This window comes from Panthera uncia, chromosome D1 (genome assembly GCF_023721935.1).
Source record: "Panthera uncia isolate 11264 chromosome D1, Puncia_PCG_1.0, whole genome shotgun sequence".
Lineage (NCBI taxonomy): Eukaryota > Metazoa > Chordata > Mammalia > Carnivora > Felidae > Panthera > Panthera uncia.
This window is the reverse complement of record NC_064808.1, coordinates 35,212,346-35,239,311: the sequence shown is the minus strand read 5'-3', so window position 1 is coordinate 35,239,311 and position 26,966 is coordinate 35,212,346. Positions and strand designations below refer to the sequence as shown.

The 26,966-nt window shown below is 35.0% G+C and overlaps 1 long non-coding RNA gene across 1 annotated transcript in view; it reads left to right on the top strand.

Moving 5' to 3' along the window:
* The window catches only part of LOC125935499 (uncharacterized), a 120,976-nt gene extending 99,411 nt beyond the window's left edge, over window positions 1-21,565 (top strand). Inside the window, exons 5-6 of the long non-coding RNA XR_007461698.1 lie at window positions 18,769-18,955; window positions 21,022-21,565. This is a non-coding gene — a long non-coding RNA (uncharacterized LOC125935499). The remainder of the gene's footprint in view (window positions 1-18,768; window positions 18,956-21,021) is intronic.
* Window positions 21,566-26,966: the final 5,401 nt, after the last annotated feature.

Below are 26,966 nucleotides of genomic sequence, written 5' to 3'. Positions count from 1 at the left end.
GTTCCTATTGCCTAATTATATCACATTAAATATGCACTGGTTAAGGTCCCAATGAATCTAAATTTAAACATCAAGCCTAGTTGTCAACTTAAACTGAGTCCTTAGTTATTCAGCTTATAGAGTGATTATTCTCATGAAATGTTACATTTCATGTAGAAATAAGTAAACATGAATATCCTACTTAGAATTTCATTCTCTTCTTTAAGCAGAAATGATTTTAACAATTAGTTGAGGAATGACAACATCCTCATTTTTAATCTTTACCAAAAAAAGGGGAGATCAATGACCTTCATAAATGTTTTAACTTAGAAATATCATTAATAATCATTCTATATGTTCTGACTGCAGAAAAGACTTTTGGGAGGAAATGAGTTCTGTCTTCAAAAACTGGAAAGTATGCTCAGTAGAAAAGAAATGAGACTTGTTTTGTGTGGACCTAAAAGGCAGAACTAAGACCAATTGATGGGAACTACAGGAAAATTGACTTTGTGTTGAATACAAAGAGTGGTCTAATAATGACAATGATCAAAAAAGTTAGTGTGTTACATTATATAAATGGGAACTTCATTTCTACAGGGGAGTAAGCAAATTGGACAACCATTTTGGAGAAGTTGACACAGGGGAAAGCAAACATTGAATAGATATTTGGAATAGATGACCTTTAAAGTTCCAGGCTGTTACCGTACTTCTGACCAACTGACTCTAAATCAGAGGTTTGCAGGACCCCCTCCTTGGGTACCATTAATTTGCTAGAACAGTTCAGAGAACTCAGGATGCTCATTTATTCACTGGATTATTCATTTATTATAAAGGATTTTAAAGGATAGGAATCAACAGCCAGATGAAGAGATACATAGGGCAAGGTCATGAACAAAGGAGCTCCTTTCCTTGTGGAGTTAGGAGCCCAGTTTGGTGGCATGATTCTGACTCCCCAACCTGGAAGCTCTCTGAACCCCTTCATTTGTTTTTTTTTATGGAGACTTTATTACATAGGCATGATTGATTAATTCATTGGCTGTTGGTGATTGATTCAAACTGTAGTCCCTCTCCCTTGCCTGGAAATCAAAGTGTAGGACTAAATGTTCCAATCTTGTATACCTGGTTGGTTCCCTTGGCAAATAGCTCCTATTCATAGGTGCTTTCCAAAAGTCACCTCATTAACATTTGTGGTTGTGAGTCACAAGACACCCATTTTACTTTCCTGGCTCTGAATGGATTTAAGAAACTAAGGACAAGATACCAAATATCATATCAAAAGGTGCTCCCATTGGTCTCAGCCTCAGGAAATTCCAAGGGTTTGGAAAACTGTAAGCTAGGAACTGTGGATGAAGACCAAATGTATATGAGAAATATATTTTGTCCATTTAAATTATCAAATCTATCTATCTATCTATATATCTATCATATGTATATATATCATATATGTAAGAAATCACAATTTATAAATCACAATTATCGCATTCTCTCATCAAGCTAAATTCTAAGATTACTTTCTTGATTGTTTTTCCCCTTTTTCTTCTCTATACCTAAGCCATAACCAACTCCTTTAGAGTTAATCTGCAAATGTATCCTGACCCAATACATGTTTTTCTGTCTCCACTGATACAACCCTAGTCCAAGCCACCATCATCTCTTAGTTCCTTTCTGTCCCCGGTAAAACAAACTTTTAAAAAACATAAAATATGTAACACCTTTCCTCAGATTAAGAATGTTACTTCTTAGGATAAAAATATAAATTATTAATTGAATCTATAAAGCTTTATATGTTTCTGTTTCCTGTTTACCTCTCTAAAGACTTTTTTTTTTAAATTTTCATTTCATCACTTTGCTTCAGAGACAGGCATCTCTTCTGTTTCTGAAATATATCAATTTAATTACCTGACTTAGGGAATTTTGCAGTGTTGTTGAGGGTTCTTTTTCCTTATCTTCATATGCTTGGTTTCCTCTTGTTGTAATTGTCTCAGCATTTATGTCCTTGAAAACATGTATGACCACCCAGTCTAAAATAGCTGTCAGTCACTATCATAGCACCTTAATTAATTTGCCTCCTTTGTTGAAAAGCAAGTTCTATGGGAATGGGACTACATCTACCTTGTTGCTATTGAGTCTCTAAAACTGGGAAGAATACCTGACACCTAGTAATACTCACTAATACTGAAATTTAGAGAAAAACTGACTAAAAGTAAAAGGCAAATAATGGGCTAACCATCACTGGAAGTGATGGATGTGGTTATTGTATACATGATGGAAGGTTGCATTAAATAACCATTAACATTTTATTAAGCTTGAGAGTGTATGGGTCTGTTTCTGGGCTTTAAAAGCAGACTAACTAGGGTTCTCATAGTTACTAATTATATGATCTTGAGCTATTCACTTAATTTCTCTCTTTGGATTTTGATCTGTAACAAGGGAACAATGATAATGGTGCTTATTTCTAATGGCTGTTGAGTTGATGAAATAAGACGCTAAGTATAACACAGATAGCATGCCTAGCACAGTGTCTTTCAGCAAATGGATGCAGCTCTTTAATTCTTACATTCATTACTTTATATCGAACTGCATACATTTCAAGTTTGTATTGTTAAATCATTCTTAGTAACGGTCTTATGTTATCCATGATGGTTTTGTGGCCCACATAGATTTCCATGTCAACATTATCCTAGGGCTATATTTTCATGTCTGGTCTCTTCCCTCCCCTTTTTGTCACCCAGTTCTGATAAACATTCGATCTACACAGTGTTCAATATACATACATCATGTGGAATGTATCATGCAACATATCTTGGATCTCTTTCATTTTTAAGTCATCCTACAAAGACTCATTATATTTTTGTTTAGTGATGAAGCCAAGCAACCTTACTGAAATTATATTTGTGCAATATAATACAAATGGGGGAGTGGTTAAGGGACAACAGCACTGGGGCAACAAATGGCTAAGGTTTTTTTTTTTTTTTCAATATTTTCCTGACTTGCAAAGACTGGCCCTAAGCATCCTTGAGTCCAGGAATTTAAGGTAGAAATAGAAACATCACCTGAATAGATGTTTTCTTTTAAGGAATACTTTCTACCTAATATCACTGCAATTTTCTAGATACACTAATTTCTTTCTATGGAATGAATTATTTGATATCTTTGCATGATACAAATATCAGGACATATTACTAATGAGAGAAGACTTCCTCATACAGAGGAAGACTACAATGTTTATTATTTTCTCAATATGCATTAGCTCTAGATAACTTCTGTGCTTGCCCTTCCAAAACAGGTCATTTTGGAGAAAATGAAGGAACATGAATACACATATGCAGTTGAAATACCCTCTTAAATAGAGCAGTCTACCTTTATGAAAATATAGAGGCAAAGAATTTTTTAAAATAAATAAAACATACTTATGTAATTGATATTACTCAAATTTAATATTAAACATTTGAATAAAGTTGACTGGTCTGGGGGAAGATTTTCAGTCATTATTTTTGTATGATTTTATAATTAAAGTCATTTACATTTTCTATTGAATTTTAAAGATGAGCACCAGGTGTTATATGGAAGTGTTGAATTGCTATATTGTACAGCTGAAACTAATATTACACTGTATGTTAATTAACTGGAATAAAGAAAAAAAAAGACCAAAGTGTTTTCACATGGTTTACATGTTTTATTTTGCAAACTGGAAAAAAAAAAGTTTTGTTAAATGATGTTGAAACTTAGCTTATTTAGGTGATAGCAAAATGTTTGACTAATACAATTTTAAATATAAACGTAAAAGCAAAAATATATATTATACTTATTCAAATGCATTTGTTAGTTGTAATGTGGCAATTAAAATATAAACAGAAGACATTTTAAAATATAACATTCTATAACTATGACCTTCAAAAGTTCAAATTTCCCTAAGTGTTTTACCTTTTATTATTTCCTTTTAATTCGGGATTACATACAACTCTGAGAGTCTGTATTAATGTCAAGAAAAAAGGGATTCTTTGCAATAAGCCTTCTGAATGGTAACAGGTTATCCATACTTGAGTTAGTATTTTGGACAGAGCCGAGGGCCTTTTGTGCATAGTTTCGAGGTGCTAATGATAAAAGATCGAGGACAGGGATATACCACAATCTTTACATGAATACAGAATTCCTAAAAGCACATATATTGGTTTATTGGGAATAATGTTGTGCTAAGTGTGTGAAGGCATTGGAGGAAAGTGGTTTTAAAAATTTATTATTTTTTATTTGAGAGCGCGTGCGCGAGAGAGAAAGAGAGAGCACACAAACGTGAACAGGGGGGAGAAAGAGAAAATCAAGCAGGCTCCATGCTCAGTGCAGAGCCTGACATGGGGCTTGATCCCACAACCCTAGGATCATGACCTGAGCTGAAATCAAGAGTCGGATGCTCAACCGACTGAGCCACCCAGGTGCCCCAGAAGAACGTGGTTTTAAAGGGTTTTATTTTTCTCCAAAAGTTGGTGTCAAAGTCTCTTCCTATACATCCTCATGTAGCTATTAGACTGGAAATCTTTTATTTTAAGTGACTGTGTACTGTTCAAGCTCTACAATATTAGATTACTAAAAATTTGTCAAATTATTCCAGTATATCAATAGTATAATATTTTTAAAGAGTTAAACTGATGTTGTAATCAAGCAGTTAAACCATTTTTTTCATTTTCTGAGAAATTAAAGAAGCTCCTAATAAAGGAAAGTTTTATGCAAATTACTGATTTGTTTTACAGTATAGTGATTGTCACTAAAATTGAAAATCCAGACTTAAATGAATATAATAATCCAGGATAAAATTGTTAACTTACAAACTAAAATATTTTCACTATGGTAACTTAAGTCTAAATCTCAACAAACATGATCATTTTAGAGTCCACTGGAAATTGTCTGAACTAGTTAATTAAAGAAAAGCCGAACCACATAAACACACACAAATTAACATTATATACCTGGGCTCCTCCTGGGGACACTAAATTAATTTAAATTTGGAATACTAATTGTTGCAGTTAGAAGACTCTTAAAAATGAACTAATACTAGCTGAAAGTACAGGTGTGGCAGCAATGAGAAATAAGCAAATTAAATAGTATGAAACCATGTGGGCAAATGTCAATGCCTAATTGGTAGTGCATTATTATTTAACAATGATTAGAAGATTCATCATGTAAATGAGTCCCAATACAATAAAGCTGCATCTGTAATTGATTATTTGATCATCAGTCATTAAAAACCACTTGGTCTCATTTAAAGATGCTTCAGAGAACATGCATTTGTTGGGATTAAAAATGTAGAATGGCAAATAAAGTAGTAAAATTGCACTGCTTTAAAGAAATGAATGAAACAGATAAGGAAATTCCTCAGAACTATATTTCTTGTATCATATAAATTATTTTTAGAGTTGGAAGTTGTTTTTGAGATCGTTTATTCTCTTCTCACACAGTAAATTGCTCCTCATTGAACAATTTTGTGGCACTGATAGATGTAAATACAGATCCCACAGTCCTTTCTCATGAATTTTCCACCGACTATACTGTGTAGTCTTTGTTTCTGAAAAATTCTTAATAATTCATTGAATATAATTAAAATACTGTTCTATTTCAGTTGAATTTCATGGTGCATAATATTCATCTTCCTTCCAATCTCCTGAGTTGATTTTAATTGGAAAGAAAAGAAGTTAAAGAACTTCATTCACCTCAAATGCAATATCACAATGTCTGAGCATTCTACTCTTTTCCTGAAACCTGGAAACCTCTGACCTTCAGCAGATTAAAAGACAGAGTTAAAAAACATGATTTACTCTGTTGTTATGAATAACAAATGTGTAAACATACAATGCAAGGTGAATGTGGTCAGCTGCAAAAGGTACTGAATAGAGTGAAATGCACCTTTGCAAACTTTGATTTCTTTATATTTAGAATGAGTTGGATTAACGTTTTCTGTACCCCCATTTAGATCTCAACCAGCTCTCAATTTGTTAACAAATTAAGAGGCTAATAAGACAGGCATAAATTTAGAACTTTCCAATTATACCCGATAAATTGTCCTGACTGCATTACAATAAAACCAATGATATCTCTGATTAACATTTCAAAAGGGAATAATAGAGATAAAGTTATCGTCTAGTGTTTCAAGGACACACATACTAGCATGAGCAGTAATAGCAGATGGTAAACAGGAACATTTTTCAAGGCGCTAGAGAAGAGTGTGTGACATTTACTATTGATAATGGTATCCCTGCTGTTTTGAAGATGAGTAAATAAGCTTGAATGTATTACTCTTTCAATTAGAAACAACAACCCTAATAAAAACAAACTAAAATAGGAATTTCCTGTAAAGTTTTCAGTATAGGAGGTACTTCGTGGGACCCAAGACTAGAGGGTTGGAAGCAGAAACTGAAGGATTTTTTTAATTATTCCCTTCAGTCCTCTCTTGACTTTGCTTGTCTCCCTTCCTTCCGCATTGTCTATCTGGCTTCTTTCTTCTAAGAACTAGCTTTTTCTGCAAGAGCCAGAAGGTAGCTGAATTATGACTCAAAAGTTTCATCACTTTAATTCAGCTTTTTACAGAGACTCAATGGCCATCTCTGGAGAGATGCTGTGTGGTTAAGTGGGTCAGTCAGCTCTCCCTCCAGCCCCCATTAACTGCTATGATAAGTGGGGGTAAAAATCTGACTTGTTTGAGGCTCATCTCTGTGTGGAGTATGTAATTTCTAGAAAAGGGTTAATGGTTCTTGGATTTAATGGAAAAAATATATTATGAGCATTTCTTCCCTTCAGTTCTGAGCATGAAGCAGTACAAAGGTGATGCTAAAGAAATAATTTTGAATAGCTAACTCTTGAGAATAATAACTAATTTCTCATCTGTAATTCTTTTTTTTTTAAGTTTATTATTTTGACAGAGAGAGAACGTGCCCATGAGTGATGGGGAGGGGAAGGGCAGAGAGAAAAGGAGAGAGAGAATCACGAACAGGCTCACTTTGTCAGCACAGAGCCTGAGGTGGGGCTCAACCTCATGACCTGGGAGATCAAGACATGAGCCAAAATCAAATCTGAAACTTAACCTACTGAGCCACCCAGGTGCTCTGTCATCTGTTAATTCTTTATTTGTGGAAGCATATTTTGCTAAGGACACTCATTTATGGAGGAACAATAAATAATAGTCCATTTAATGAGCTCTTACTACACGCCAAAATCTATCTTAAATACTTACATGTAATTGATAGAACCATATATAGAATTGTTTTATTGAATGTCTTATTTCTCAGGCACTATTCTAAGGACTGAAGATTCAAATGCATGAAACATTTCATTGCAATTGAGACGAGTGTTCACAAGAGGAAGTAAAAGGTGCTATGGGAAAGTAGAGTCAGGAAATTTGTCCTACTTGATGTTCACAGTAACCCTGCTAGACAGTGCTGCGGATGACTTATCTGACGTTTAGCATTATCACCTTATTTAACAAGCGTCCCAGAAGGATGGAACAAAGCCTAAATTAGAAGCCAAGCATTTCCGATACAGAAGTCCCTGCTTTTGTTATAACGTGGAGGTATTAAAACTTAGAAGTAGCTGTGATGGAAAAAAAAATCATCAAACAAATGGTTATTCCAGGCACAGACAAAAGGCTAGAACTCAGGTATGCTGACTGGGAGACATACTCTTTCTCCTGCTGTGCATTTCCTCTACAGAAATAGACGAAAAGTGCAAAAGGAGTGGGTTCGGCTTTCTCATGAATTAAATTACCAAGAAGTGCCAAATCAATTTAGCTTTTGTTACTTAGCGGTGACATAAACCTTCATACCCACACAATATCTTAGATTTACTTTTCTGAGAGAAAATCAGGTTCTTGTAAAAGTGGTGCTGGCACAGGTGGGATATTGTGAATTTTACTGACATAGAGATGTTTAAGGGGAGAAAAGTTTGATGTCTTGTGTTTAAAATAAAAATGAGATTGATGTCAGTGCCACAGCACAAATGAAGAAATGTCTTTGCTTTAAAAACCCCTGAGTTTGTATGTCTCTTGTACAATAACAGATTGTTGCACTAACTTATGTATTTTTTCATTGCTGAACATAATCTGAAAATCAAATGATTGCCTATGATTGAAGTATGAATCTTACTCTGTGAAAGAATTGAGTTGCTAATTAGATGACACATGTCTTATACAATTTTAGAATTTTATATTTTTATTTTATGTTATTTTACATATGAGCAGTTTGTATATTTTACATATAAATTTATTTTGCTATAATATTTAAGATTAAAAAGCTTATTTGCATCTTTTGAAAGGATAGGCTAAAATCTTATTAGTTATCTTAATAAATCACTTTATAGCATCTTGGTAATAGCTGCTAATGATAGCTAAAATTTTTGAGAAGTTACCACACATTCAATATGCCTCAGTTAGTAAAGCAACATCTAACAGAACATTCTGAGCCAACATTCTTTGTTTTTTTTTCCTGAGCCAGCATTCTAACAAGATATATATGTGTTTCAAAATATGACTGAATTTTTATATTCAGAATAAGTTTACTTTTTAGTCAATGAAAAACTGTAGGAATAATTTTTCTCAGTGGTTTGTTATTTCTCAGTGCATTTTACTTTCTGCCTGGCCTGATGCTTTAAGTGTAAGTGTGTAATTTATTCTGTATTCCCAAAGGTTACTATGAGGGGTTAATAAATTTTCAAAAACCTTGAAGTATAATTATGAAAAGCAATAAGCCATATTTAGAGCTCTAACAATTTCAAATTTTTTATCATAATTTCAACCTGAGTATCGAGACTATCTTAATATGTGGTCTTTTCAAGTTGGAGATTTTTAATGCTGAATGAAATGTGGTAGAGTATGATCACGAAACTCATACACCTTCAGTTATTCTAACATTAAACAAATTAATGGGGATTGTCACATGTCATATCTTCCTATGGTGTTGCAGAAAGATTCATACCATATAGAGACATTAAAAAATAATCAGACATTGAAAACAAACAAAAAATATGGGCTCCTGGTTGGCTCAGTTGGTTAAGCATCTGACTTCAGCTCAGCTCATGATCTTGCAGTTCATGAGTTTGGGCCCCATGTCATGCTCTGGGCTGACATCTCAGAGCCTGGAGCCTGCTTCAGATTCTGTATCTCCCTCTCTCCCTGCTCCTCCCCCACTCGTTCTCTCCGTCTCTCTCTCTCTCTCTCTCAAAAATAAATAAACATTAAAAATAATTAAAAAAAGAAAACAAGCAAAAATAATCCAAACCTTGTCTCATGCAGGTTTATTATAATCTCTGTTACTGTATTTACTATATTCTTTTTTCCAAATAGCACTTTTCTGTCTGGACTGAGTTCATAAGCAAACCAGATGGCGTGAAATAGTAGCTTTTTGAAGGTTAATAATTGAATTTCTTAATATTTTCTTAGATAGCTTTGAACCATGTGCACTGTGAAATGTATTTGCAAAAGTCACTAAGTCAGTTAAATGAACTCTGCTGGGAATGGATGAGAGTAATTAAAAGTGCAGCCAGAGAAACCCAGCTTCCACATTACTGGCGCTGCAAATTTGGGCGAGTTACTAACCTCTCAACAGTTAGGTCCTTCCTCTATGAGGCTTGGGCAATAATATTACAATGTATTCTTGGTTCTTTGATGGTTAATTTGATAGTGGGGATTCAATGTTACAATAGCCAATAATGTTCATAAATTGTGTTTATTGCCCAAGCACATATATCCCCCAGCACTCATATCTCTATACAGTTTTGTTTTCCATATTCATAGTTGCATATTTCTCACTCCTTTCAAAAGATACAAACTATGGTCCCTTATGGGAAGTCTCTAAAAACGGAAGGCAAGTTGTTGAGGTAGTAAAGGATGTGGATAAAATGTAAAGATCTCTGATTTCTGTAACTTAATCAGTTCACATGCCGTACCTTCTCTTATCTTTTTGCTACAACTTGTCACAGCTTCAGTTTTATATACTTTGAGTCAGATTTTGATCAGCCACTGTGATGAATTTGTATGACATAAATAATAGTAATAAAGTGATGATGATAAGAATTATAACAACTTTTTTATAGAGAGCCAAATTATGTTATATTACTTTATATTTGTATATCTTATTTCATGAAAATAATAGTAATAAAGTGATGATGATAAGAATTATAACAACTTTTTTATAAAGAGCCAAATTATGTTACATTACTTTATATTTGTATATCTTATTTCATGAATTGAATGAGTTATGAACTATAATAATCCCTAATTTATAGAAAACTGCACTTTGATTAGCTTTAAGTGTGACAGAAAAAGTTTTGAAATTTGAAATTATCTGCTGAGAAGCCAAATCATTTACCTTTACCTTACTGGTATAAGAATGTTTCAGAAGTTAGACTTTCATTAGTTGCCCAAATCCATTTTTATGTATTTAGATAAAAATAACAGACATCATGTTTTTTTCATCATTTTTTCTCCAAAAAGAATATTAAAATTCATATCTATTATGAAAAGAGAGAGAGAACAGCAGGGGAAACACAGAATTTTCATTCTAAAATGTGAAGTATTTAATTTCTTTTGATTTAAAACACTGTCCATTTTTACAAAATATTTGTTATAATATGATGTCTGAATCATATTCTCTAGAACCCTAAATCTTAAAAACATGAAACAATTTATGACGTATAGTTCATTCTGAAAGGATTTTTGTTTCAGTTAATTTATTTGAATAGGTATCAAATATTAAAAAGCTAGAGTCTTTTTATGCCAACTTTGCATTTTGTTTTTACTTCAAATTTGTGCAGAAATCTGACATTATTTTAATACCAATTCAAAGGTGTTTTCCACATGATTATGAAGATAGATTTTTTATATTAACTTAGAGCTCCTGAATTCTATTTAAATGGAAATGTGCTAATGTACTTTAGCTTTATAGAAATAGACTTTTAGAAATACAATTTCTGGACATTTTGATTCTTAAATGTTATGAATTGGAATTTCTCTTACAGATGCTTCAATTTGGCAGAATATGATTTGGCAATAAGAATTATATAAATATTCTTGAACTTGTTATAGTCATCTTATATTGACAGGTACTTTATAGTATTCGCCCTAGTTTATTTCATGCTATGTGATTTAGTTTTATGACAAAGAAAATAGAATAATTTATTAAAAATAAAAAAACTTTCATTTATAGTTCTGTCATAAGATAGGATGGACCAAGCTAGTCATATACTGTAACTCCCACCAAGAACAGCAAAAAATGGATGAAACAGAGACATTATTTATATGAGTATAATGGTTAGATGCTGAAGAAATAGAAACTGAGGCAACTAAGTCACCATCGTGGCAAGAATCTTAAAGAGGTACACTTAATTCTGTAGCCACTTTTCCCCAGGGGGATTTGCCAATTCTGCTTACTCCAAGCAGTTGAGATTCAAATTTTATATTTGTTTAGGAATGTTGAAAGGGCCAAAGGGAAAAAAAAAACAGTGCTTTTTGAAGACCTTGGCGTTGGTGCATGCTTGGGTTTATGCTCAGGACATTTGCCGAAATCTGGGCTATATTTTATGGAAACTAAGAAATTAAACACAATTCTACCAACATACCAAATAGAATTTCAGCAAAATCATGAGATACAAATTAGAGGTTGCAGCCTATTCTAAGGTGGAAACTTATAGACTGCCCCGGGCTATCATTGCAATATTATAGATGACTCTGGACAAGTCAGTGGTAGAATGATGCTTATAGTACTGTGAACAGTCCTTGCCTCATCACATTCCTGAATTGATGGTCATAATCTTCCACCACTCTGTTAGCCTAGCAGAGAGAGTTGCAAACCCTTTATGGAAGAGTATAATATCTGTAGCCTCTGTTATTGTTTTATATACCATTTCTGGTAATCAAAAATTACTATATATTACAAAACACAGGGAACATAAATGAAAACCAAGTTTAAAAACAAACAATGAAAACAACTAAAAATGATGTAAGTTTAGGTGATGGATGGCAAGGAATTTAAAATAAATTTGGCCATAGGAATGAATAGAAATAAATATAGTAAAACCTTGGATTGCAAATGACTTGTTCTGTGAGTGTTCCGCAAGACAAGCAAATATTTCTAATACATTTTAACTTGATAAATGAGCAATGTCTTGCAATACAGGTAGTACATAATGCCAAAATTTCACATGATCACAACTGAGCCAATGGTCTCTCTCTCTCTCTCTGTCTCTCTCTCTCTCTCTCTCTCTCTCCCCATCACTGTGGGATTGTGGGTGATCATCTCCCATGCTCAGATGCTTGGTCTCAGGATGCTGTGCTTGGCAGAAATCAGTGATTTTTCAGAACACCGGAAGGTGCCCACAACTGGCACTAGTACATTTTTTGTCACTTCAAAGCACCTATGGACAGTCCTTTGCTTTTCATATGAGTGAGCTTAAGAATGCTTTGCTTCATTCTTGGTTAGGTTGCCTGCAGATATAGACCCTTTCCTCTGCTTCCTTATTGCCAGTTACATTAAATACATTATATGACAAAAGCTTATTAATATTGTACTGTAGTCAATATCCGTGTGAGTGTATACCATGGCTCCCATGCAGAAAAAGGTTGAAAAGAAAGGCACTAAGAAGAAAGAGATGATTAAAGTCGAAGTTAAGAAGGAAATAATTGAGAAGTACGAGTGATGTGGGCAAGTGTCTGAAATTGCAAGATTTTATAAGGATTCTACTTCTGCATCTCATCTGCAGAGGAGGAGGAAAAGAGGTGGAGGAATCCCTCACTTCAGATAAGATTAGGGAGATGTGTAAATGGGGAAACAGTGCAAAATTTTGTAGGAAAATATTACATAAATAAAGCTGTAGCAGTGTGAGTGATGAATCTGTTTTACAACAATGCAATCTCACACTTTCACAAAATCTTCTAAAGGAGGCAAAAGCAAGTGTCATTGGATAGGTTCCATGTTAAAGTTGCATGAAAAGAAAAGGATTCTATTGAGCCAATAGAGAGCAGTGATACTGTTAGTGATAGTGAAAGTCGTCTGACACAATAAACCCCCATCTCTTGTCTCCTTCACACCAGTCATGAAGATTTTCAAGGGTAAATGCAGGTTAATTTGTTTATTTTTCTTTATATTTTGTATTACAGTATTGTAATCATTTTTTATGAATACTTTTGTGTTGTGGAACAAATCATCTGAGTTTCCATTATTTCTTATGGATAAATTTGCTTTGATATACAAGTGCTTTGGATTACAGGTATGTTTCCAGAACGAATTATGCTCGCAAACCAGAGTTTTACTGTACAATAAAAGATGAAGAATCAGAATCTCAAATAAGGAATAAAGCGTAAATTCTAAAATTAAAAGACACATCATATGAAATAAAGATTTTTTTTGACAGAAGGATAAATGCAGCACAGATCAGAAAAAGTGAACAAAAAGAATTATTGATACAAAATGCCTAACTGAAGCACAGAGATAAAAAAATAAAGGAAAACATAAAAGTGAGTTTAAGAGATATGTGAGTAAAAGTGTAAAGATCTAACAAATGTCTAAATGGATTCCCCTCATAAGACTGGAAAAAAGCAGAGCAGAAATAATATTGGGGAGATAATGACTAAATATTTTTTCTGGAAGTTCTGTGAAGTTGAAGACTAACAATACAAAGACTACAATACATAGGTGCAACACAGAAGATCATTGAGAAACAAAGATAAACAATTGTTAAGAGTAATCATGATGGGGGCGAGAGTGGGTTGGGGGAACACATGATGTTAAAGGAAGAACGGTGAGACCTTAAGCTGACCCTCTAACAGAAATTATGGCAACAGGAAGTCATTGGAATAACATATTAAAAGTGTCAAAAGAGGGTTACCTGGGTGGCTCACTTGGTTAAGCCTGCAACTCTTGGTTTTGTCTCAAATCATGACCTCATAGTAATGGGATTGAGCCCTGCATTGGGGTCCATGCTGAACGTGGAGCCTGCTTGTGATTCTCTCTCTCCCTCTGTCTCTTAGTCTTTCCTCTCCTCTCCAAATAAATAAATAAACATTAAAAAAATAAAAATGTCAGAAGAAAATAACTCAATGTAAATTTTGTACAAAGCAAAATGATCCTTTAAAATGAAGACAAAATAAAAGTGTCTCCAGACCTATGAAAACTGATAATTTTTGTTAGTAAACCAGGACTGAAGGAAATATTAAAGAGAGCTCTTGAGGCAGAAAGAAAATGGTCCTGGAGAAAAACACATATTGTAGAAGGGATATAGAAAAAGGATAGTGCAAATGTGTTGGCAAACGTAAATACATAGGCCAAATATTAAAACTGTTAAAAAAATAGTTTTAAATAATAGAAAATATTAATTGATTTCTTCCCTTTCTTCCTAACACAGAGATTTTAAAGCCCTTGCGATTTCCTAAGTGATAAGAGCACTAGGCGCATCGTTTTTTCTAATATTAGGTCTTTGACCTTGGTTCATGACACTGAACTAAATAAAGCCTTTGAAATTTCCTAGATGGTGGCAGCATCTTTGGTTCTAATGACATGTGTCTTGGTGGGCTCCTGGATGGAGACTGGGTCACCAGAAGTCATGATTAGAAGCTTGGGACTTTTAGCCCAACCCTAGCCCATTCTCTGGAGAAGGGCTGGAAAGAATTAATGATTGATCATGTGTCCATGATAAAGCCTCTATAAAAATTCCCAAAGTATGGAGTTTGGAGAGAATCCTGGTTGCTGAACTTGTGAAGGGTTGAGAGTGGTGCTCCTGGAGACTGCATGGAAGCTCTAAGCTTCTTCCCACATACTTGCCCCATATGTCCCTTTCATCTGGATACTCATCTGTATCCTTTATCATATCCTTTTATAATAAACTGGTAAACAATAAGACAACTGCTTTCCTGAGTTCTGTGAGCCACTCTAGCCAATTAATCGAATCCAAAGAAATGGCCCTTGGAATCTGTGACTTATAAGTGATTGGTCATAAGCACAGGTAACACCTGGCCTTAACAATTGGCATATGAAGTAGGGGGAGGCTGTCTTGTGGACCTGAGCTCTGGAGTGATGCTATGTCGAGGATGAGAGTGTTAGAATTAATTTAAATTGTAGAACACCCAGTTGGTGCCACAGAGAATGCTTGGTGTGGGAAAAAAAACCCGTACATCTGGTTTCAGAAGTGCCAAGTATGGTTTTAGTGTAAGAATAAAAAAAAAAAAAAAAAAAAAAAACGGGAGGAAGAACTGAGTCTTATTTTTCTTCACAAATGGTAATGTCTTATATATTTTTTTTAATATTTTATTTTTAAGTAATCTCTACATCCAGCGTGGGGCTCGAACACACAACCCCAAGATCAAGAGTTGCCTGCTCTTCTGACTGAGCCATCCAGGCGCCCAGTCTTGTGTGTTTTAAATGCATGTATACCTTTTATATATGTTAACAATAATAAGACATAGAAGAAGAGGTAAATAAAGTTAAAATGTTTTAATTTTTTAGCATTAGCAAAGAAAAAAGTAAAATTTTTATTGGATTTAATAAGTAAAGATTTATACTGTAATAATATTTAGAGCCACTAGTAAAAAATTGAAACAGATTTTATAGCAAAGAAATTAATAGAGGGGGAAACATTTCATTATTCAAAAGAAGGCGAAAGTAATAAAAATTAACCTAAAATAGTTTGGCCTAGTATAAAATAAGCAAAAAGTTGATAGTTATGAACTTAGCTTTATCTTTAATTATTTTACATGTAAATGGAGCAATTGAAAGTAAGTCAGTATAAAGAAGTATATGCTGCTTATGAAGCACATCTTAACTAGGAGTCGTAATATTCCACCTAGAGCATCATGTGGCTTGAGAAATGTACAATTAGATGTGAGTCTCTGTACCAGAAGTCTACAGAATAGCTAGGAAGTTTCATAAGAGATGCAAACAATCATTAGGCATGGCAGAGAATAATACAAGCTATGGGATGCTTCAGTAAAGTGCTAGAGAATTCCAAAGGAGAGGGAAATTCCCTTCTAACAGGATGAAAAGGATTTTTTTAAAAATATGTTCTATTACTTGTGTATTTTTATTAAAAAATGTCTCCAGTGCCTTGCTTGGTGCTGAGGACATAGTAGATTCTCAATTTCTGTGACATGACTAGATGATTCAGGGATATGGATATGTGCAAGAAGAGTATTCATTCAGAGAGAAAAATAGGTAAAAACAATCTCAGAAGCAAAAACATGTGAGTAAGTTATTGGTGAAAGTGTCCATCTGTTTTAAGTGGGAGAATGAAGGGTATAAAGGTATAGTAAGCATGAAGATCCAGAGAGAATAGCATTGTGCTAGAATGTTTATGGATTCTCTGTCCAGCAGAGGCAGAAAAGAAAAAATAACTCAAACTGATTTTATAACAGCTTTATTAATAATTCACAGACATATAACTCATGCTATTAAATTGTACAATAGTTTTTAGTATATTTACATAGTTGTGTAACCATCACCACAAAAATTTCTACATCATTTCACCATACCAGTGTCTCAAGGTTATTATAGTTAAACAGCATGCATACAAATCACTCAGTAAAGCATCTGGCTCCTATTAAACATTGCTTAGTAAATGTCAACCACATATTGATACTGAAGTAAATTTTAAGTGACAGAGGGATAGTCTATGAACTATCCTTATAGTGATCTAACCCTGTGACTGCCAGTCATTAAATTTGGAGCAGAATTGTTGACCCATCTCAAATAATGTTCAGAAAACATCTATAAACCAGCAAGTCAAGTTTGACCAGTCGTTGATAAGTGAATCTGCAGGAGAGGGTAAGTCATCAAATTGAAGGAACTAGACAAATTGACAGCATACCCGTGGAGGAAGGGGCTCACGACCAGGAATTGTTCCACCAGCAGAGGTCAAAGATGAGACAGGCTTTCAGGGCCTCCTGTGGTTTCCTAATGGTGCAAGTGCATCTTCTAACCTGTCCCTCAACATGCTAGAGATAAAAGCTTTCCCAGTGCTTTTTCTCAATGAAGCTCTATGGCCCTTGAGTTTCAAATATAGGAAGAGACAAGTGCAGCTGTCCACATTCAGCATCTTATGACTTAAAACGATTTTAAAGTCTTGGTTAGAACAGCAGCTATTGAAAAATGTCAGCGAAATGAAGAGTTACATAAATTTTAGTTCAGTTAGGACTCGTGTGTGTGTGTGTGTGTGTGTGTGTGTGTGTGTGTGATTGCATGCTTACACAATGTCATTTGGGGACATTCATGTTCTTCCAATGATTGCTGAGAATTTACTGTCCCTTCCACAGGGAATACGTGCAAATATGTGATCGAGATCACCTGGTCTAGTCTTACTTTTCAGTGTGACTTTCCAAGGTGGCCCAAAGAGCTATAGAAAGAGCAAATTGTAAAAATCAGTTTAAGGAAAACTTCTGGAATTATAGTGTAAGGAGCTCCATCAACCATTTTCCCAAGGAAACTACCATAACTAGTTAAAGTTATAAAAGAACAGTATTTCATGTTCTAGAAGTTGTCCTAATGACACAGTGAAAATGCATATTATTGACAGAGATCACAAATGTGGTGCCCTGAAGAGATACAGGTTTTCTTAGTGACCTGAGAAGAAGAGAAACAAATTACATTTGTTGAATACTCACTGTAGTTCTGGCAGTGTGGTAGGTGTTTTTAATATATGTTGCTTAATTGAAATCTCACAAGAGCACCAACAAGTTACTGCAGGTTAGTTGATTTCATAACTTTCACTTGAAAGGAGAGATGTATTTATCTATTGACTAGCTATATTTATTCAACATGTTCTGTATACCAGATGCTGGGTTAGGTCTTGGGAATACACTACCCAATAAATGGATATCATTGTTATCTTCATGAATCTTCCTGTGTAGCTGGGGAGCAAACATTTAACAAACACACAACTGGTGATATATTTATAATGGGGTATATATTTTATCACAAATATAACAAATATATCAAAAAAGCTATTGATTGCTTAATATATGCCAGGTATTAAACTACATCCTTGCCTATGTAAGAATTTCATATATCTTCTGTGATACCTGACATTTATCTGACAGGTACTGTAAGTTAGGTACAGTATTAACAACCATATTTTATAGTTGCTGAAACCAAGGCCCATGGAAGTTAATGACTTACCCAAGATGTCACAGGCCAGTAAATGGAAGAATAAGGCTTTGATCCTAGATATATTGTCTCTAGAAGCATAGGTGTCTGTATATTATGCCCTAAACTTTACCCCTACCATCCTTACACAATTTATAAACAGCATGGCTGGAATTTAAACCCTTGTGTTCTGACTTCAGAACATACACTCTTGAACCTCTCTGCCATGCTGTCAATGTATGAACAAGGAACAGAACAAGTAATACTTTGTGCCGTGAGTAATGCAAAGAGGGGATCTAATCCAGAGAAGGTGCCAGCCAAGAAGGGATACTAAGGTTGAGGCACATGAGCTGAGTTGTGGCTACTTAATAAAAGGGGAGAAGAAGGGAAACAGTGCGCCTGGACAGAGGAAAGAGGTTGCGAAAGTCTCAGAAATGGTGACAGACTTAAGGCATGAAAGGAAGGTCATTGTGGCTGGCAAATGTTAAGTGCAAGGGGAGTTGGAGACAGATGGGTCTGGAGAGGAGGCCTGTGGTCAGTTCATGTCTCAAAGATTAAAAAGATAAAAGGAAAGTTTATCATCAGTTTCAAATAGTCATATAAGGATCAGAGCTCAATTTCTAACTACTGTTGAATTTTTCCAGTAACTCTTGAGTTCAACTTCTTGTTTTTCATAATTTTTCAGGTGCTCTTTCAACTTTTAAGTGTGAGAAAAATGAAGGAACTGGAGACTTCTGTTTCTACTCAGTAGCTGTAATAAGAAATCTGCATATTGGACTTGCATCTTGAGAGGTTTCAGTGAAAAGCCTTTAACTGATGGTAATTTGTGAGTTGGAAAAAAAAAAACTTTGCTCATCTGACAAGAACATTTGGTGAGTAATCAGATACGTTCTACATAAAGACAGATTGCTGGACTTGAAATTAATATTTTATTGCAACTTTATGTAATGAATATATTATTTTATGACCTGTCAACTGTTTAGCCATAATTACAATTCCTACGTACAGAACATTCATTTTGTCCTTCCAAAAGAGCATCAATTATATTTCTTTTAGACAAACTTCACAAGAACTCTAATAAGTGGAACTACTTCTTGTTTGCCTTTATAATATTCCCCTAAAAGTCAGCCCTCCTGGTAGTAAAATAGTTTATAATTAGAAATTCAGATCAGCCATTATACATTATTTCCACTTTCTTTATTTTTGGATTTCATGCAACTAAGTGTGATCAGGCAAAAAACAATTAGAGATGTGCTAAAATACTTACAAAATATTTAGCTATCAGATATTTTCCCAAGCTTTTTGGTCTCATGTTTGAATAGTATTTTGAAACAGTCTGTAATGAGAAAAATTCTATATTAAAAGCGCATACATTCTGGGGCACCAGCGTGACTCAGCCAGTTAAACGTCTGGCTCTTGATTTCAGTTCAGGTCATGATCTCACAGTTTGCGAGTTCAAACCCCCCATGGGGCTCTGCGCTGACAGATTCTCTCTCCCTCTCTTTGCCCCTCCCCTGCTCACACACTCTATATCTCAAAACAAATAAGTGAACTTTAGAAAAAAAGCACACACATGTTTATAAACATACATACATGTTGTAAATAACAGTTAAATAAATAACAGATATGAACATAAAGGTGCCTTGGTGTCTGATTTGAGATGGGAAGGCTTTGACATAGAACTTAATTTTTCACTCACATACTATATCTAAAGAACACTGTGGGTGAAAAAAAGAAGAGATATTAATGTATTTACAATACAAAGCTGAATCTGTATCTCTTTTATCCGCCTCTGTTTCTGCACATTTATCTTCGGGAAGATCAAGCCAGATTTGTCCACTTCCTGCTGTTCATCTCAATGCTTTTGTGTATTCTGTTTCCTCTGCCTGTTGTGTCCTTTCCAACCTCCACGTGTCCTCACATGTGTGCCTCTTACATCGTTTTATTTTTTTTTTTAGTGTTTATTTATTTTTGAGAGCGAGTGAGCAAGCGAGCACGAGTGGGGGAGGGGCAGAGAGAGAGAGAAGAGCGAGAGAGAGGGAGACAACAGAATCTGAAGCAGGCTCCAGGCTCCGAGCTGTCAGCACAGAACCCAACTTGGGGCCCAAACTCACAAACCACAAGAACATGACCTGAGCCGAAGTCAGAGGCTTAACCGGCTGAGTCACCCAGGCGCCCCCTCTGACATCGTTTTAAATTCTAGCTCCAAAGTCCCTTCCTTTTAACTTTCCATCGTTCTTCCTCTTCTCATACATTATTTTATTGTATTTGTTAAACTGTTTCTCCAAAGTTATATTTATTTACATGCATATTTTCCCTAGTACTATCTTGGAATGTAGGAAACATGTTCTAATCATCTTTTATCCTTCATTTCTGGTGCAATACTTAAGACCTCATGTTTACTAAATGTTTTGCAGAATGAGGTTAGGATGAGTATATATTTATAAGCAGATGAAGTAGAGCACATACAGTTCTGGCCGTAGTGATGCATTGGCAAAGGGGTGCAAGAGAGCACGTTGTGTTCTGTCAGTGGCTACTTACCCAATGTGTTAGAGAAAGTTTGGAGCAAGAATACAGAATCTGGGGTGCTAGAATATGAAGGGTCTGGTTTGCTTTGCCGAGAAGTTTGTTTGGCATCCTGTAGACAAGAACGAGACCTGGAAGGATTCGAGCCAGGAAATGAGATAATCAGATCTGTGTTTTGGCGAGAGAACCAAATGGTGGCATGGGCGATGAACTTTATTACAAGACAGTGGAACTAAAAAGGCTAATCAACGTGATATGGTTGTTAAAGAAGAGCAAATTTTGAGGAAGACATTTTGAAGACGTAACTTACAAGATTTGAAGAGAATATGTTGCTAAAAATTCATTGTAGTCTTGCTAATGTGGCCGGATGGCATGTTGTACTGTACCAAGTGACGTCTGCTGTGATTTTCAGTCGAAAAATGTGATGCTGCTCTTAGACAACACTGTTGCCTGGCTGGACAGCAGAATTCAAGAGGAAAACCTGTAGAAATTATCCTCCACCACCAACCACCGCTCTCCATCATCTGGATCCTATTTTTGGGGGCAAGGCAGTGAGTAAATTCAGTTGGGCATTAGAACTTTCAGGTGAATTCAGGTCTCTTTTATTATCAGTGTATGGAGTATTTAAGATGCCTTTACTGGATATAGGGCTTTGCCTTGAAATAGTTTCAACAGACTTTTTTTGTTAATGTATGTAAACTCACCAAATCATTACTCAGCAAAATAAAATAATTTATTTCTTGAAAGAATGGCCATCCCTTTATCTCTCCAGTCCTAGTAACCAACACACAGGTAAGCAGTCCCTTAATAATTGTTTGCTGAATGAGTGAAGGATTGAATGCAGAGTGAAAAGAGAAAGACATGTAACTGCCTTGTGACTTCTTTACAAACACATCTAAAGAAGCACCATTTGTTTGATTCTCATTACTTCTCCTAAATGTCGCTTGTAAAGCCTTCATGGATTTATATTATTATTTTCATATAAGATTTTGCAAATTTTTTAAAAATTTTTTTAACATTTATTTATTTTTGAGACAGAGAGAGACAAAGCATGAACGGGGGAGGATCAGGGAGAGGGAGACACAGAATCTGAAACAGGCTCCAGGCTCTGAGCTGTCAGCACAGAGCCCGACGCGGGGCTCGAACTTACGGACCACAAGATCATGACCTGAGCCGAAGTTGGCCGCTTAACCGACTGAGCCACCCAGGCGCCCCAACATTTTGCAAATTTTTAAAAATTTTATTTATTTGTTTTGTGGGGGGGGGGGGGGAAGGACAGAGAGAGAGAGGGAGAGAGAGAATCCCAAGCAGGCTCCACGCTATCAGCACAGAGCTTGATGCTGGGCTTGATCCCATGAACCGTGAGATCATGACCTGAGCTGAGATCAAGAGCTGGACGCTTGACCAACTAAGCCATGTAGGTGTCCCTTTGTCAATCTTTTTAAATGAAAGAGGCATGCTCCAAAAATATAATAACTTCCAAATTTTCATGGTTATGTTGTTCCAAGTTTAAAATAGATACTTATCACTTAAAATAATTGTTGCTTCAAAATCTAAGAATTCTTTTCCTTCTATTATTAATGTGACAAATATTTATCGAGGAACTACTGTGTCCCACATGTTGCTGTGATGATGATGCAAAATGAAAATACATGGTAACTATTTCCAGTAGTTTATGACCTTGCAAGGGGGAAAACATGCACATAAAACGTTCATTACCAGTTGGGTAGTATATTTGTTTCCTAGGGCTTCCATAACAAGATGCCATGGACTGGGTAACATAAAGAACAGAAATGTATTTCCTCACAGTTCTGGAGTCTACAAGTCCAAGATCAAGGTATTGGCAGGTTTGATTTCTCCTGAGGCCTCTCTTCTTGGCCTACAGATGACTGTCTCCTCACTGTGTCTTCACATTGTTGTCCTTCTGCATGTGTTCATCTCATATCATTTTGTCTCTAAATTTCCTTCTTTTATAAGGACACCAGTCATATTGGACTAGAGTCCAGCCTAAATACCTCATTTTGACTTAATCACCTCTTTAAAGACCACATGTCTAAATAAAGTTACATTCTGAGGAACTGGGAGTCAGGACTTCAACATGACATTTGGGGGGACACAATTTAGACCATACTAGAGAGGAGATAGGATTTGGCACATCTAAAAGAATCCAGTGTCAGATTCAAAGCACTCAAATTAAACCCAGAATGGGCAGATATTGATTTATTTTTTAAGCAAATAATAAAGATAAATTTATGCTGCTGAAGAAACTTACATGAAAATATAATTTTTACAGCTTTCTCCCTCTCATGCTGTCTGCTATCTGCTCTAATATGAGTCATAATCATTTCTAAAGCCTCCACTGAGATGTCATGAACAAAAAAGATCAGGATTTTACAAAGGCATCAATGCCTGTAGCAGATAAGCAAAGAGTTCATAAAAAAGATATTTTTAATGCATGAGGAATGAGGACAGTGAAGGGATGGGTGGCAAGATAGTGTCTATCAAGTACGTCTACAGAAAAACACTCTCCAGTAGGGCTTCTCCAGGGCACCCACCTACATCCTTCCATCAAGAGATGAGCAGGGCTTTGTTCTCAAAGGAAGAGACATTTATTGTACATATGGATTTGCTTTTCTTGCCTGCAATCCTTCTCCCAAATCCCATCTGTGATCTTAAGGAGTACCTCTTTTCATACAACATAGTTCCTGATCAAGAGATTTGTTTTATAGAACAGAAGTGCAGAGATGCTTATGAAATGTATTGTTCTCATGATCCCCCATCACTCTGAAGCAACTGTCCTGATACAATGATGCCATGGCCTTCTGAGATGCCAACTGGATGACTAAACTTTGTGGGGTTTGGGTATTGTCCTCTAGGATGTGACAAATGGTCTACAGCAGCAGCTGTCATATGCTGCTCTTTCTCTCATAATTAGTATTCACAAATCCAGAAAACAAGGAGTGAAATAGGAGTGACTTCTCACTATTACACTGAGATCCACTAACATCATTATTGTTGCCTATACTTAACACCTCTCGACTTGCTTGTCCTGATTTTCCCCAAGGGAGAAATATTTAAACCTAGGCCTACATCAATAGTTCCATTAAATCAAAATTTAACTACCACTTGGCTTCTTTGGGTTCCTCATATTAGTGAATCAATAGGCAAAGAGAGTAATGGTGTTCTGTCTGAGATGATTGATTCTGATTATCTGAGAAATTTGGCTGTAATGGGGTAAAGAGAAGTATGTCTAGAATGTAGGAGATCCTCTGGGGCCCATCTTAGTACTTCTGTACCCAGTGATTAAAGTCACTGGAAAATGAAAACAATCAAATACAAGAGGGACGCTCATGACCTCAACTAAAATCATAACTGGACAAGGTGCTTGCTGAAGCAAAAAGTGGGAAAACAATGTAATTATAAATAACAATTATGATCACATGACCAATGGCAGAAATGAGAACTATAATAGTTATGGATAGTATTTCTCATTTTGATATGCATATACTTACTTGTATATATGTTAACTTTTTAAATCTTTTCCTCTTACATTTGCCTAGCATCTAAAATAAGAAGTATTAATAGTAGTTAATATTGTATCATAGTTTGATTTATAAGATATCAAAGAGGAATGTGCCTGAGGTAGAAGAGGAATGAACATCACCTAAGGATGGATAAAGGGACTTTGTATCTCATTTTGGGGAGAGGATTGTATAAGGGACAGTTGCCTTACGTTATATGGAAGTAGAATCGTGCTGTTGTTTTACTTAGAAATTATTTTAAGTATGACTAATAAAAGTGTGTGTAAATGTCAAGTTGACAACGGTGAATTGTACTGAAATTACACTGTGTCAATTTAGCATAGCAAGAACTACATTTCTCAGAAATCCCTTCCCTTTATCATTCTGGGTTTAGTCTGAGCTAGATTTTGTTAATGAAAATTGGAAGACAGTAGTGAAATAGTAGTTGTATTCTTTTCCCACACATGAGGTTAGACTAGGTCAGTAGGCACGAGGCAGTTCACACGTGTTATCCCTTATCTGCTGTTATCACTTACCTTTTCAGATGTGGGCCAGCATTTGACCCACGGCAACTCCAGTTCCTGCTGCGTCTCCTCTTACCTTTGCGACTCCTGGACCAGGTGTTTGTTCTCCTCAGAGCCAAGGATGCCAGCTTCATCTGCAGGACAGCCTCATCATCATATTTAGAGGCTTAGAGGCAGCTGGAGATCCACACAAGGTCCAGTCTGTCCACGTGGATTTTGCCTATCCTCACAATTTTCTTTTAATCTCTGCTGTCCCCATTGGATGTCCTTCTTCCTTTCCTTACTGCCTCCCCAGCTGACTTTAGACTTCAGCACCAGACAGTATCAACAACCTCCCAAAGTCTATTTAACCAGCTTCCTAAATTGTGTAAGATCTAATCCTAGTAATCAGTGTGTGTATTGCAGGAGTTCTGTTTCTGTGATTGAACTCTGGGTGATAAAATTAGTTAGAAATTTTAGAACCAATAGGGCAGTACTTTCTTATTTTTAGCATATTATTCTTTTGCAATCATGGAAAACTGGAGTTAAATATCTGTACATATGTATCAATTTATTATTCTCACACACTATGCAGTTATTTTATCAGTTTCTAAGACAGCAAAATACTATGAATTTTGTCATTATTCAACAAATATAACATTTGCACAGTTGTAGGAAATACATTTTAACTAGAATTGACAGAAGCCAATGACTTAATTTCATTAAAAACTGTCTTTTCTCACCATTTTAAAAAATGCAGTGTTGTGATTTTTATAATATTCTATGAATAATCAATTCTGCTATTTTAAAACTGTTTCTAATTTTGAAACTTAGTTGAGACTTTAAGTGCTAGTTAAATTTTAGACTTCATTTTCATTCTCATTATTGGTCTTTTCATTTTGTTTTGAAAAATGAATAAGGTCTGAAGAACTCTATTCTGACTTTGGTCATTCTTACAACAAAACATTTTCAAATTTTGATTTATTTTTCCCTCTCTAAGTAGGTACCCTGGGTAAAAGTGCTATTACTGGCCAGATTAACACATAAAAGGAAAAACATGGGTTTGGCACCTGACAGTAGTTTTTTCTTCCAGCTCAGGATGGTATTCCTTTCAAGATTTGAATTATTGTAGGAACAGATGGACAGGCAGCCAGTAAATGGTCTGCCATTGCATTTATTATCTTATAAAGCACAGTGATCTCATAAATATTTTATCTAAAATTCTAAGGCAATAGCTGAACTCTGTCTACTTGTTCATGGTGCTGTTGATATAGGAGTACTATATAATTCAGGTAAGAAAAAAAAGGGGCAGGGTAAAATACAAAGACAGTACACCTCAGAAGGTAAGTCTAATGCTGCATTTTATGAAAATAGAAAATGGAAAATAAATTGTTTAAAAACCACAATCATATATGGCATTGTCACATTGTAGAGAAACCATCTTTATAAATCAAAGAAAATTTTATATTGAGGAAATGCCTTTATATGTTTTAGAAAAAAAATATCTTTCATCATTTGTTTTAAGCAGGCAATGATTCAAGTTGTATGTTTACTAATTAAAAATGTGGGAAATTAAAACTCAAACTTAGATCTAATGTCTCTTAGTTCATTCACTGAAAATTATCTTCTCTTTTAATTTGCAAGAATATCACAATGTGGCCAAGGAATGAGAATATAGTCATCAACTGATTCTTTATCAGAGTTCTGTAACCTGTTTAAAGATATGAAAATAATATTTTAAAAATGCCAACCATTCTGCAGTTATCTGCACTTCCAAATACATTGTATGTAGATCCATCTGCAAAGTATTAAAAGCCATATATTATGTATTTACTCAAAGGTATCACATATTGAATTACTGAATCTACTTTTCTAAAGTTGTCTTTTTAAATACATAGAGATTTAAGAATTTATAAGAATGCCTAAGATGTTTAGGAAATGAATAGCAATATAATTTGTAGTCCTTTAAAAATAAAATCCCTTATTTTTTTTTGACAAAATGAGCCTTATTTCTCTGAACAATAGTATGTGTGATAATTCCATCATATTCATACCAAGAAATTTCCCATCTACACTACAATTAAAAGGGAATCAATAGTAATATCTTTACTAACTTTATATGTAGCTCTTCATGGACTATAAGAAAAAAAAGGAGATACCGAATAATTTATTACCAAGTGAGAATGTTTTAAAAATGAAAAAGAGGTTGGGGAAAAGAGAAATAGATATACCAAGAGAGAGACAGAAAGGAAAATCAAAGTGGAGGCCATGCAAAAGATCAAAGAAAAATGATGCACCTAGAAATTTTCTCTCATCTTGGTTTATTGATGTTA